This window comes from Oncorhynchus clarkii, unplaced genomic scaffold (assembly GCF_045791955.1).
Source record: "Oncorhynchus clarkii lewisi isolate Uvic-CL-2024 unplaced genomic scaffold, UVic_Ocla_1.0 unplaced_contig_8055_pilon_pilon, whole genome shotgun sequence".
Lineage (NCBI taxonomy): Eukaryota > Metazoa > Chordata > Actinopteri > Salmoniformes > Salmonidae > Oncorhynchus > Oncorhynchus clarkii.
In genome coordinates, this window is record NW_027259618.1 from 1 (window position 1) to 10,000 (window position 10,000).

The following is a 10,000-nucleotide window of genomic DNA, read 5'->3' on the forward strand; positions in this document are numbered from 1 at the left end:
GAAGCTAAGCAGGGTCGGGCCTGGTTAGTACTTGGATGGGAGACCGCCTGGGAATACCAGGTGCTGTAAGCTTTTTGTCACTGCCTTGTGGAATTTCAACTCTTTGTCCGTTTTTTCCCACAAGGCTGAAATATGTGCCCTCGCTTTGAAATAAGTAAGCAAGGTTAGTTTGTATTTCATCCAACAATCTGTGCTACAAATTATGGCTACAGTATATGCAATTTCATCCACTTTTTGAGATTGCCTTTCGCTTACGGCCACACCGGCCTGAGTACGCCTGATCTCGTCCGATCTCGGAAGCTAAGCAGGGTCGGGCCTGGTTAGTACTTGGATGGGAGACCGCCTGGGAATACCAGGTGCTGTAAGCTTTTTGTCACTGCCTTGTGGAATTTCAACTCTTTGTCCGTTTTTTCCCACAAGGCTGAAATATGTGCCCTCGCTTTGAAATAAGTAAGCAAGGTTAGTTTGTATTTCATCCAACAATCTGTGCTACAAATTATGGCTACAGTATATGCAATTTTTCTTTTTGAGTGACACAAAGATGCTTATCTGCAACAGCTGTTAATCAGGCTCACTTTGACTTTACATAGTGCACCTTTCGCTTACGGCCACACCGGCCTGAGTACGCCTGATCTCGTCCGATCTCGGAAGCTAAGCAGGGTCGGGCCTGGTTAGTACTTGGATGGGAGACCGCCTGGGAATACCAGGTGCTGTAAGCTTTTTGTCACTGCCTTGTGGAATTTCAACTCTTTGTCCGTTTTTTCCCACAAGGCTGAAATATGTGCCCTCGCTTTGAAATAAGTAAGCAAGGTTAGTTTGTATTTCATCCAACAATCTGTGCTACAAATTATGGCTACAGTATATGCAATTTCTTCCACTTTTTGAGTGACACAAAGATGCTTATCTAAATGGGAGATAGTTTCCTTTCGCTTACGGCCACACCGGCCTGAGTACGCCTGATCTCGTCCGATCTCGGAAGCTAAGCAGGGTCGGGCCTGGTTAGTACTTGGATGGGAGACCGCCTGGGAATACCAGGTGCTGTAAGCTTTTTGTCACTGCCTTGTGGAATTTCAACTCTTTGTCCGTTTTTTCCCACAAGGCTGAAATATGTGCCCTCGCTTTGAAATAAGTAAGCAAGGTTAGTTTGTATTTCATCCAACAATCTGTGCACAAATTATGGCTACAGTATATGCAATTTCATCCACTTTTTGAGATTGCCTTTCGCTTACGGCCACACCGGCCTGAGTACGCCTGATCTCGTCCGATCTCGGAAGCTAAGCAGGGTCGGGCCTGGTTAGTACTTGGATGGGAGACCGCCTGGGAATACCAGGTGCTGTAAGCTTTTTGTCACTGCCTTGTGGAATTTCAACTCTTTGTCCGTTTTTTCCCACAAGGCTGAAATATGTGCCCTCGCTTTGAAATAAGTAAGCAAGGTTAGTTTGTATTTCATCCAACAATCTGTGCTACAAATTATGGCTACAGTATATGCAATTTCTTCCACTTTTTGAGTGACACAAAGATGCTTATCTAAATGGTGAAAATGCAACAGCTGTTAATCAGGCTCACTTTGACTTTACATAGTGCACCAAGAGATAGTTTCCCGCGGCCACACCGGCCTGAGTACGCCTGATCTCGTCCGATCTCGGAAGCTAAGCAGGGTCGGGCCTGGTTAGTACTTGGATGGGAGACCGCCTGGGAATACCAGGTGCTGTAAGCTTTTTGTCACTGCCTTGTGGAATTTCAACTCTTTGTCCGTTTTTTCCCACAAGGCTGAAATATGTGCCCTCGCTTTGAAATAAGTAAGCAAGGTTAGTTTGTATTTCATCCAACAATCTGTGCTACAAATTATGGCTACAGTATATGCAATTTCATCCACTTTTTGAGATTGCCTTTCGCTTACGGCCACACCGGCCTGAGTACGCCTGATCTCGTCCGATCTCGGAAGCTAAGCAGGGTCGGGCCTGGTTAGTACTTGGATGGGAGACCGCCTGGGAATACCAGGTGCTGTAAGCTTTTTGTCACTGCCTTGTGGAATTTCAACTCTTTGTCCGTTTTTTCCCACAAGGCTGAAATATGTGCCCTCGCTTTGAAATAAGTAAGCAAGGTTAGTTTGTATTTCATCCAACAATCTGTGCTACAAATTATGGCTACAGTATATGCAATTTCTTCCACTTTTTGAGTGACACAAAGATGCTTATCTAAATGGTGAAAATGCAACAGCTGTTAATCAGGCTCACTTTGACTTTACATAGTGCACCAAGAGATAGTTTCCCGCTTACGGCCACACCGGCCTGAGTACGCCTGATCTCGTCCGATCTCGGAAGCTAAGCAGGGTCGGGCCTGGTTAGTACTTGGATGGGAGACCGCCTGGGAATACCAGGTGCTGTAAGCTTTTTGTCACTGCCTTGTGGAATTTCAACTCTTTGTCCGTTTTTTCCCACAAGGCTGAAATATGTGCCCTCGCTTTGAAATAAGTAAGCAAGGTTAGTTTGTATTTCATCCAACAATCTGTACCACAAATTATGGCTACAGTATATGCAATTTCATCCACTTTTTGAGATTGCCTTTCGCTTACGGCCACACCGGCCTGAGTACGCCTGATCTCGTCCGATCTCGGAAGCTAAGCAGGGTCGGGCCTGGTTAGTACTTGGATGGGAGACCGCCTGGGAATACCAGGTGCTGTAAGCTTTTTGTCACTGCCTTGTGGAATTTCAACTCTTTGTCCGTTTTTTCCCACAAGGCTGAAATATGTGCCCTCGCTTTGAAATAAGTAAGCAAGGTTAGTTTGTATTTCATCCAACAATCTGTGCTACAAATTATGGCTACAGTATATGCAATTTCTTCCACTTTTTGAGTGACACAAAGATGCTTATCTAAATGGTGAAAATGCAACAGCTGTTAATCAGGCTCACTTTGACTTTACATAGTGCACCAAGAGATAGTTTCCCGCTTACGGCCACACCGGCCTGAGTACGCCTGATCTCGTCCGATCTCGGAAGCTAAGCAGGGTCGGGCCTGGTTAGTACTTGGATGGGAGACCGCCTGGGAATACCAGGTGCTGTAAGCTTTTTGTCACTGCCTTGTGGAATTTCAACTCTTTGTCCGTTTTTTCCCACAAGGCTGAAATATGTGCCCTCGCTTTGAAATAAGTAAGCAAGGTTAGTTTGTATTTCATCCAACAATCTGTGCTACAAATTATGGCTACAGTATATGCAATTTCATCCACTTTTTGAGATTGCCTTTCGCTTACGGCCACACCGGCCTGAGTACGCCTGATCTCGTCCGATCTCGGAAGCTAAGCAGGGTCGGGCCTGGTTAGTACTTGGATGGGAGACCGCCTGGGAATACCAGGTGCTGTAAGCTTTTTGTCACTGCCTTGTGGAATTTCAACTCTTTGTCCGTTTTTTCCCACAAGGCTGAAATATGTGCCCTCGCTTTGAAATAAGTAAGCAAGGTTAGTTTGTATTTCATCCAACAATCTGTGCTACAAATTATGGCTACAGTATATGCAATTTCTTCCACTTTTTGAGTGACACAAAGATGCTTATCTAAATGGTGAAAATGCAACAGCTGTTAATCAGGCTCACTTTGACTTTACATAGTGCACCAAGAGATAGTTTCCCGCTTACGGCCACACCGGCCTGAGTACGCCTGATCTCGTCCGATCTCGGAAGCTAAGCAGGGTCGGGCCTGGTTAGTACTTGGATGGGAGACCGCCTGGGAATACCAGGTGCTGTAAGCTTTTTGTCACTGCCTTGTGGAATTTCAACTCTTTGTCCGTTTTTTCCCACAAGGCTGAAATATGTGCCCTCGCTTTGAAATAAGTAAGCAAGGTTAGTTTGTATTTCATCCAACAATCTGTACCACAAATTATGGCTACAGTATATGCAATTTCATCCACTTTTTGAGATTGCCTTTCGCTTACGGCCACACCGGCCTGAGTACGCCTGATCTCGTCCGATCTCGGAAGCTAAGCAGGGTCGGGCCTGGTTAGTACTTGGATGGGAGACCGCCTGGGAATACCAGGTGCTGTAAGCTTTTTGTCACTGCCTTGTGGAATTTCAACTCTTTGTCCGTTTTTTCCCACAAGGCTGAAATATGTGCCCTCGCTTTGAAATAAGTAAGCAAGGTTAGTTTGTATTTCATCCAACAATCTGTGCTACAAATTATGGCTACAGTATATGCAATTTCTTCCACTTTTTGAGTGACACAAAGATGCTTATCTAAATGGTGAAAATGCAACAGCTGTTAATCAGGCTCACTTTGACTTTACATAGTGCACCAAGAGATAGTTTCCCGCTTACGGCCACACCGGCCTGAGTACGCCTGATCTCGTCCGATCTCGGAAGCTAAGCAGGGTCGGGCCTGGTTAGTACTTGGATGGGAGACCGCCTGGGAATACCAGGTGCTGTAAGCTTTTTGTCACTGCCTTGTGGAATTTCAACTCTTTGTCCGTTTTTTCCCACAAGGCTGAAATATGTGCCCTCGCTTTGAAATAAGTAAGCAAGGTTAGTTTGTATTTCATCCAACAATCTGTGCTACAAATTATGGCTACAGTATATGCAATTTCTTCCACTTTTTGAGTGACACAAAGATGCTTATCTAAATGGTGAAAATGCAACAGCTGTTAATCAGGCTCACTTTGACTTTACATAGTGCACCAAGAGATAGTTTCCGCTTACGGCCACACCGGCCTGAGTACGCCTGATCTCGTCCGATCTCGGAAGCTAAGCAGGGTCGGCCTGGTTAGTACTTGGATGGGAGACCGCCTGGGAATACCAGGTGCTGTAAGCTTTTTGTCACTGCCTTGTGGAATTTCAACTCTTTGTCCGTTTTTTCCCACAAGGCTGAAATATGTGCCCTCGCTTTGAAATAAGTAAGCAAGGTTAGTTTGTATTTCATCCAACAATCTGTGCTACAAATTATGGCTACAGTATATGCAATTTCTTCACTTTTTGAGTGACACAAAGATGCTTATCTAAATGGTGAAAGTGCAACAGCTGTTAATCAGGCTCACTTTGACTTTACATAGTGCACCAAGAGATATTTCCCGCTTACGGCCACACCGGCCTGAGTACGCCTGATCTCGTCCGATCTCGGAAGCTAAGCAGGGTCGGGCCTGGTTAGTACTTGGATGGGAGACCGCCTGGGAATACCAGGTGCTGTAAGCTTTTTGTCACTGCCTTGTGGAATTTCAACTCTTTGTCCGTTTTTTCCCACAAGGCTGAAATATGTGCCCTCGCTTTGAAATAAGTAAGCAAGGTTAGTTTGTATTTCATCCAACAATCTGTACCACAAATTATGGCTACAGTATATGCAATTTCATCCACTTTTTGAGATTGCCTTTCGCTTACGGCCACACCGGCCTGAGTACGCCTGATCTCGTCCGATCTCGGAAGCTAAGCAGGGTCGGGCCTGGTTAGTACTTGGATGGGAGACCGCCTGGGAATACCAGGTGCTGTAAGCTTTTTGTCACTGCCTTGTGGAATTTCAACTCTTTGTCCGTTTTTTCCCACAAGGCTGAAATATGTGCCCTCGCTTTGAAATAAGTAAGCAAGGTTAGTTTGTATTTCATCCAACAATCTGTGCTACAAATTATGGCTACAGTATATGCAATTTCTTCCACTTTTTGAGTGACACAAAGATGCTTATCTAAATGGTGAAAATGCAACAGCTGTTAATCAGGCTCACTTTGACTTTACATAGTGCACCAAGAGATAGTTTCCCGCTTACGGCCACACCGGCCTGAGTACGCCTGATCTCGTCCGATCTCGGAAGCTAAGCAGGGTCGGGCCTGGTTAGTACTTGGATGGGAGACCGCCTGGGAATACCAGGTGCTGTAAGCTTTTTGTCACTGCCTTGTGGAATTTCAACTCTTTGTCCGTTTTTTCCCACAAGGCTGAAATATGTGCCCTCGCTTTGAAATAAGTAAGCAAGGTTAGTTTGTATTTCATCCAACAATCTGTGCTACAAATTATGGCTACAGTATATGCAATTTCTTCCACTTTTTGAGTGACACAAAGATGCTTATCTAAATGGTGAAAATGCAACAGCTGTTAATCAGGCTCACTTTGACTTTACATAGTGCACCAAGAGATAGTTTCGCTTACGGCCACACCGGCCTGAGTACGCCTGATCTCGTCCGATCTCGGAAGCTAAGCAGGGTCGGGCCTGGTTAGTACTTGGATGGGAGACCGCCTGGGAATACCAGGTGCTGTAAGCTTTTTGTCACTGCCTTGTGGAATTTCAACTCTTTGTCCGTTTTTTCCCACAAGGCTGAAATATGTGCCCTCGCTTTGAAATAAGTAAGCAAGGTTAGTTTGTATTTCATCCAACAATCTGTACCACAAATTATGGCTACAGTATATGCAATTTCATCCACTTTTTGAGATTGCCTTTCGCTTACGGCCACACCGGCCTGAGTACGCCTGATCTCGTCCGATCTCGGAAGCTAAGCAGGGTCGGGCCTGGTTAGTACTTGGATGGGAGACCGCCTGGGAATACCAGGTGCTGTAAGCTTTTTGTCACTGCCTTGTGGAATTTCAACTCTTTGTCCGTTTTTTCCCACAAGGCTGAAATATGTGCCCTCGCTTTGAAATAAGTAAGCAAGGTTAGTTTGTATTTCATCCAACAATCTGTGCTACAAATTATGGCTACAGTATATGCAATTTCTTCCACTTTTTGAGTGACACAAAGATGCTTATCTAAATGGTGAAAATGCAACAGCTGTTAATCAGGCTCACTTTGACTTTACATAGTGCACCAAGAGATAGTTTCCCGCTTACGGCCACACCGGCCTGAGTACGCCTGATCTCGTCCGATCTCGGAAGCTAAGCAGGGTCGGGCCTGGTTAGTACTTGGATGGGAGACCGCCTGGGAATACCAGGTGCTGTAAGCTTTTTGTCACTGCCTTGTGGAATTTCAACTCTTTGTCCGTTTTTTCCCACAAGGCTGAAATATGTGCCCTCGCTTTGAAATAAGTAAGCAAGGTTAGTTTGTATTTCATCCAACAATCTGTGCTACAAATTATGGCTACAGTATATGCAATTTCTTCCACTTTTTGAGTGACACAAAGATGCTTATCTAAATGGTGAAAATGCAACAGCTGTTAATCAGGCTCACTTTGACTTTACATAGTGCACCAAGAGATAGTTTCCGCTTACGGCCACACCGGCCTGAGTACGCCTGATCTCGTCCGATCTCGGAAGCTAAGCAGGGTCGGGCCTGGTTAGTACTTGGATGGGAGACCGCCTGGGAATACCAGGTGCTGTAAGCTTTTTGTCACTGCCTTGTGGAATTTCAACTCTTTGTCCGTTTTTTCCCACAAGGCTGAAATATGTGCCCTCGCTTTGAAATAAGTAAGCAAGGTTAGTTTGTATTTCATCCAACAATCTGTGCTACAAATTATGGCTACAGTATATGCAATTTCTTCCACTTTTTGAGTGACACAAAGATGCTTATCTAAATGGTGAAAGTGCAACAGCTGTTAATCAGGCTCACTTTGACTTTACATAGTGCACCAAGAGATAGTTTCCCGCTTACGGCCACACCGGCCTGAGTACGCCTGATCTCGTCCGATCTCGGAAGCTAAGCAGGGTCGGGCCTGGTTAGTACTTGGATGGGAGACCGCCTGGGAATACCAGGTGCTGTAAGCTTTTTGTCACTGCCTTGTGGAATTTCAACTCTTTGTCCGTTTTTTCCCACAAGGCTGAAATATGTGCCCTCGCTTTGAAATAAGTAAGCAAGGTTAGTTTGTATTTCATCCAACAATCTGTACCACAAATTATGGCTACAGTATATGCAATTTCATCCACTTTTTGAGATTGCCTTTCGCTTACGGCCACACCGGCCTGAGTACGCCTGATCTCGTCCGATCTCGGAAGCTAAGCAGGGTCGGGCCTGGTTAGTACTTGGATGGGAGACCGCCTGGGAATACCAGGTGCTGTAAGCTTTTTGTCACTGCCTTGTGGAATTTCAACTCTTTGTCCGTTTTTTCCCACAAGGCTGAAATATGTGCCCTCGCTTTGAAATAAGTAAGCAAGGTTAGTTTGTATTTCATCCAACAATCTGTGCTACAAATTATGGCTACAGTATATGCAATTTCTTCCACTTTTTGAGTGACACAAAGATGCTTATCTAAATGGTGAAAATGCAACAGCTGTTAATCAGGCTCACTTTGACTTTACATAGTGCACCAAGAGATAGTTTCCCGCTTATGGCCACACCGGCCTGAGTACGCCTGATCTCGTCCGATCTCGGAAGCTAAGCAGGGTCGGGCCTGGTTAGTACTTGGATGGGAGACCGCCTGGGAATACCAGGTGCTGTAAGCTTTTTGTCACTGCCTTGTGGAATTTCAACTCTTTGTCCGTTTTTTCCCACAAGGCTGAAATATGTGCCCTCGCTTTGAAATAAGTAAGCAAGGTTAGTTTGTATTTCATCCAACAATCTGTACCACAAATTATGGCTACAGTATATGCAATTTCATCCACTTTTTGAGATTGCCTTTCGCTTACGGCCACACCGGCCTGAGTACGCCTGATCTCGTCCGATCTCGGAAGCTAAGCAGGGTCGGGCCTGGTTAGTACTTGGATGGGAGACCGCCTGGGAATACCAGGTGCTGTAAGCTTTTTGTCACTGCCTTGTGGAATTTCAACTCTTTGTCCGTTTTTTCCCACAAGGCTGAAATATGTGCCCTCGCTTTGAAATAAGTAAGCAAGGTTAGTTTGTATTTCATCCAACAATCTGTGCTACAAATTATGGCTACAGTATATGCAATTTCTTCCACTTTTTGAGTGACACAAAGATGCTTATCTAAATGGTGAAAATGCAACAGCTGTTAATCAGGCTCACTTTGACTTTACATAGTGCACCAAGAGATAGTTTCTCGCTTACGGCCACACCGGCCTGAGTACGCCTGATCTCGTCCGATCTCGGAAGCTAAGCAGGGTCGGGCCTGGTTAGTACTTGGATGGGAGACCGCCTGGGAATACCAGGTGCTGTAAGCTTTTTGTCACTGCCTTGTGGAATTTCAACTCTTTGTCCGTTTTTTCCCACAAGGCTGAAATATGTGCCCTCGCTTTGAAATAAGTAAGCAAGGTTAGTTTGTATTTCATCCAACAATCTGTACCACAAATTATGGCTACAGTATATGCAATTTCATCCACTTTTTGAGATTGCCTTTCGCTTACGGCCACACCGGCCTGAGTACGCCTGATCTCGTCCGATCTCGGAAGCTAAGCAGGGTCGGGCCTGGTTAGTACTTGGATGGGAGACCGCCTGGGAATACCAGGTGCTGTAAGCTTTTTGTCACTGCCTTGTGGAATTTCAACTCTTTGTCCGTTTTTTCCCACAAGGCTGAAATATGTGCCCTCGCTTTGAAATAAGTAAGCAAGGTTAGTTTGTATTTCATCCAACAATCTGTGCTACAAATTATGGCTACAGTATATGCAATTTCTTCCACTTTTTGAGTGACACAAAGATGCTTATCTAAATGGTGAAAATGCAACAGCTGTTAATCAGGCTCACTTTGACTTTACATAGTGCACCAAGAGATAGTTTCCTGCTTACGGCCACACCGGCCTGAGTACGCCTGATCTCGTCCGATCTCGGAAGCTAAGCAGGGTCGGGCCTGGTTAGTACTTGGATGGGAGACCGCCTGGGAATACCAGGTGCTGTAAGCTTTTTGTCACTGCCTTGTGGAATTTCAACTCTTTGTCCGTTTTTTCCCACAAGGCTGAAATATGTGCCCTCGCTTTGAAATAAGTAAGCAAGGTTAGTTTGTATTTCATCCAACAATCTGTGCTACAAATTATGGCTACAGTATATGCAATTTCATCCACTTTTTGAGATTGCCTTTCGCTTACGGCCACACCGGCCTGAGTACGCCTGATCTCGTCCGATCTCGGAAGCTAAGCAGGGTCGGGCCTGGTTAGTACTTGGATGGGAGACCGCCTGGGAATACCAGGTGCTGTAAGCTTTTTGTCACTGCCTTGTGGAATTT

General features: G+C 45.3%; 27 non-coding genes and 2 pseudogenes across 27 annotated transcripts; all 29 read left to right on the forward strand.

The window, feature by feature from the left end:
- The first annotated feature begins 249 nt into the window (after window positions 1-249).
- Window positions 250-368, forward strand: LOC139400494 (5S ribosomal RNA). The gene has a single exon (XR_011632613.1). It is a non-coding gene; the product is annotated as a 5S ribosomal RNA (ribosomal RNA).
- A 232-nt stretch (window positions 369-600) lies between these two features.
- On the forward strand, window positions 601-719 carry LOC139400532 (5S ribosomal RNA). The gene has a single exon (XR_011632647.1). It is a non-coding gene; the product is annotated as a 5S ribosomal RNA (ribosomal RNA).
- Window positions 720-928: 209 nt separating this feature from the next.
- LOC139400543 (5S ribosomal RNA) lies at window positions 929-1,047 on the forward strand. The gene has a single exon (XR_011632658.1). It is a non-coding gene; the product is annotated as a 5S ribosomal RNA (ribosomal RNA).
- Window positions 1,048-1,223: 176 nt separating this feature from the next.
- On the forward strand, window positions 1,224-1,342 carry LOC139400555 (5S ribosomal RNA). Its single transcript, XR_011632669.1, has one exon. It is a non-coding gene; the product is annotated as a 5S ribosomal RNA (ribosomal RNA).
- Window positions 1,343-1,598: 256 nt separating this feature from the next.
- LOC139400522 (5S ribosomal RNA) lies at window positions 1,599-1,717 on the forward strand (annotated as a pseudogene).
- A 177-nt stretch (window positions 1,718-1,894) lies between these two features.
- LOC139400566 (5S ribosomal RNA) lies at window positions 1,895-2,013 on the forward strand. The gene has a single exon (XR_011632680.1). It is a non-coding gene; the product is annotated as a 5S ribosomal RNA (ribosomal RNA).
- Window positions 2,014-2,273: 260 nt separating this feature from the next.
- LOC139400500 (5S ribosomal RNA) lies at window positions 2,274-2,392 on the forward strand. The gene has a single exon (XR_011632619.1). It is a non-coding gene; the product is annotated as a 5S ribosomal RNA (ribosomal RNA).
- A 177-nt stretch (window positions 2,393-2,569) lies between these two features.
- On the forward strand, window positions 2,570-2,688 carry LOC139400511 (5S ribosomal RNA). The gene has a single exon (XR_011632630.1). It is a non-coding gene; the product is annotated as a 5S ribosomal RNA (ribosomal RNA).
- Window positions 2,689-2,948: 260 nt separating this feature from the next.
- Window positions 2,949-3,067, forward strand: LOC139400523 (5S ribosomal RNA). Its single transcript, XR_011632639.1, has one exon. It is a non-coding gene; the product is annotated as a 5S ribosomal RNA (ribosomal RNA).
- A 177-nt stretch (window positions 3,068-3,244) lies between these two features.
- Window positions 3,245-3,363, forward strand: LOC139400524 (5S ribosomal RNA). Its single transcript, XR_011632640.1, has one exon. It is a non-coding gene; the product is annotated as a 5S ribosomal RNA (ribosomal RNA).
- Window positions 3,364-3,623: 260 nt separating this feature from the next.
- On the forward strand, window positions 3,624-3,742 carry LOC139400525 (5S ribosomal RNA). The gene has a single exon (XR_011632641.1). It is a non-coding gene; the product is annotated as a 5S ribosomal RNA (ribosomal RNA).
- A 177-nt stretch (window positions 3,743-3,919) lies between these two features.
- On the forward strand, window positions 3,920-4,038 carry LOC139400526 (5S ribosomal RNA). Its single transcript, XR_011632642.1, has one exon. It is a non-coding gene; the product is annotated as a 5S ribosomal RNA (ribosomal RNA).
- Window positions 4,039-4,298: 260 nt separating this feature from the next.
- LOC139400527 (5S ribosomal RNA) lies at window positions 4,299-4,417 on the forward strand. Its single transcript, XR_011632643.1, has one exon. It is a non-coding gene; the product is annotated as a 5S ribosomal RNA (ribosomal RNA).
- Window positions 4,418-4,676: 259 nt separating this feature from the next.
- LOC139400521 (5S ribosomal RNA) lies at window positions 4,677-4,794 on the forward strand (annotated as a pseudogene).
- A 258-nt stretch (window positions 4,795-5,052) lies between these two features.
- LOC139400528 (5S ribosomal RNA) lies at window positions 5,053-5,171 on the forward strand. The gene has a single exon (XR_011632644.1). It is a non-coding gene; the product is annotated as a 5S ribosomal RNA (ribosomal RNA).
- Window positions 5,172-5,348: 177 nt separating this feature from the next.
- Window positions 5,349-5,467, forward strand: LOC139400529 (5S ribosomal RNA). The gene has a single exon (XR_011632645.1). It is a non-coding gene; the product is annotated as a 5S ribosomal RNA (ribosomal RNA).
- Window positions 5,468-5,727: 260 nt separating this feature from the next.
- On the forward strand, window positions 5,728-5,846 carry LOC139400531 (5S ribosomal RNA). Its single transcript, XR_011632646.1, has one exon. It is a non-coding gene; the product is annotated as a 5S ribosomal RNA (ribosomal RNA).
- Window positions 5,847-6,104: 258 nt separating this feature from the next.
- Window positions 6,105-6,223, forward strand: LOC139400533 (5S ribosomal RNA). The gene has a single exon (XR_011632648.1). It is a non-coding gene; the product is annotated as a 5S ribosomal RNA (ribosomal RNA).
- A 177-nt stretch (window positions 6,224-6,400) lies between these two features.
- On the forward strand, window positions 6,401-6,519 carry LOC139400534 (5S ribosomal RNA). The gene has a single exon (XR_011632649.1). It is a non-coding gene; the product is annotated as a 5S ribosomal RNA (ribosomal RNA).
- Window positions 6,520-6,779: 260 nt separating this feature from the next.
- Window positions 6,780-6,898, forward strand: LOC139400535 (5S ribosomal RNA). The gene has a single exon (XR_011632650.1). It is a non-coding gene; the product is annotated as a 5S ribosomal RNA (ribosomal RNA).
- A 259-nt stretch (window positions 6,899-7,157) lies between these two features.
- On the forward strand, window positions 7,158-7,276 carry LOC139400536 (5S ribosomal RNA). The gene has a single exon (XR_011632651.1). It is a non-coding gene; the product is annotated as a 5S ribosomal RNA (ribosomal RNA).
- A 260-nt stretch (window positions 7,277-7,536) lies between these two features.
- On the forward strand, window positions 7,537-7,655 carry LOC139400537 (5S ribosomal RNA). The gene has a single exon (XR_011632652.1). It is a non-coding gene; the product is annotated as a 5S ribosomal RNA (ribosomal RNA).
- A 177-nt stretch (window positions 7,656-7,832) lies between these two features.
- On the forward strand, window positions 7,833-7,951 carry LOC139400538 (5S ribosomal RNA). Its single transcript, XR_011632653.1, has one exon. It is a non-coding gene; the product is annotated as a 5S ribosomal RNA (ribosomal RNA).
- Window positions 7,952-8,211: 260 nt separating this feature from the next.
- On the forward strand, window positions 8,212-8,330 carry LOC139400507 (5S ribosomal RNA). Its single transcript, XR_011632626.1, has one exon. It is a non-coding gene; the product is annotated as a 5S ribosomal RNA (ribosomal RNA).
- A 177-nt stretch (window positions 8,331-8,507) lies between these two features.
- Window positions 8,508-8,626, forward strand: LOC139400539 (5S ribosomal RNA). Its single transcript, XR_011632654.1, has one exon. It is a non-coding gene; the product is annotated as a 5S ribosomal RNA (ribosomal RNA).
- A 260-nt stretch (window positions 8,627-8,886) lies between these two features.
- Window positions 8,887-9,005, forward strand: LOC139400540 (5S ribosomal RNA). Its single transcript, XR_011632655.1, has one exon. It is a non-coding gene; the product is annotated as a 5S ribosomal RNA (ribosomal RNA).
- A 177-nt stretch (window positions 9,006-9,182) lies between these two features.
- On the forward strand, window positions 9,183-9,301 carry LOC139400541 (5S ribosomal RNA). Its single transcript, XR_011632656.1, has one exon. It is a non-coding gene; the product is annotated as a 5S ribosomal RNA (ribosomal RNA).
- Window positions 9,302-9,561: 260 nt separating this feature from the next.
- LOC139400542 (5S ribosomal RNA) lies at window positions 9,562-9,680 on the forward strand. Its single transcript, XR_011632657.1, has one exon. It is a non-coding gene; the product is annotated as a 5S ribosomal RNA (ribosomal RNA).
- Window positions 9,681-9,857: 177 nt separating this feature from the next.
- LOC139400544 (5S ribosomal RNA) lies at window positions 9,858-9,976 on the forward strand. Its single transcript, XR_011632659.1, has one exon. It is a non-coding gene; the product is annotated as a 5S ribosomal RNA (ribosomal RNA).
- The last annotated feature ends 24 nt before the right edge of the window (window positions 9,977-10,000 follow it).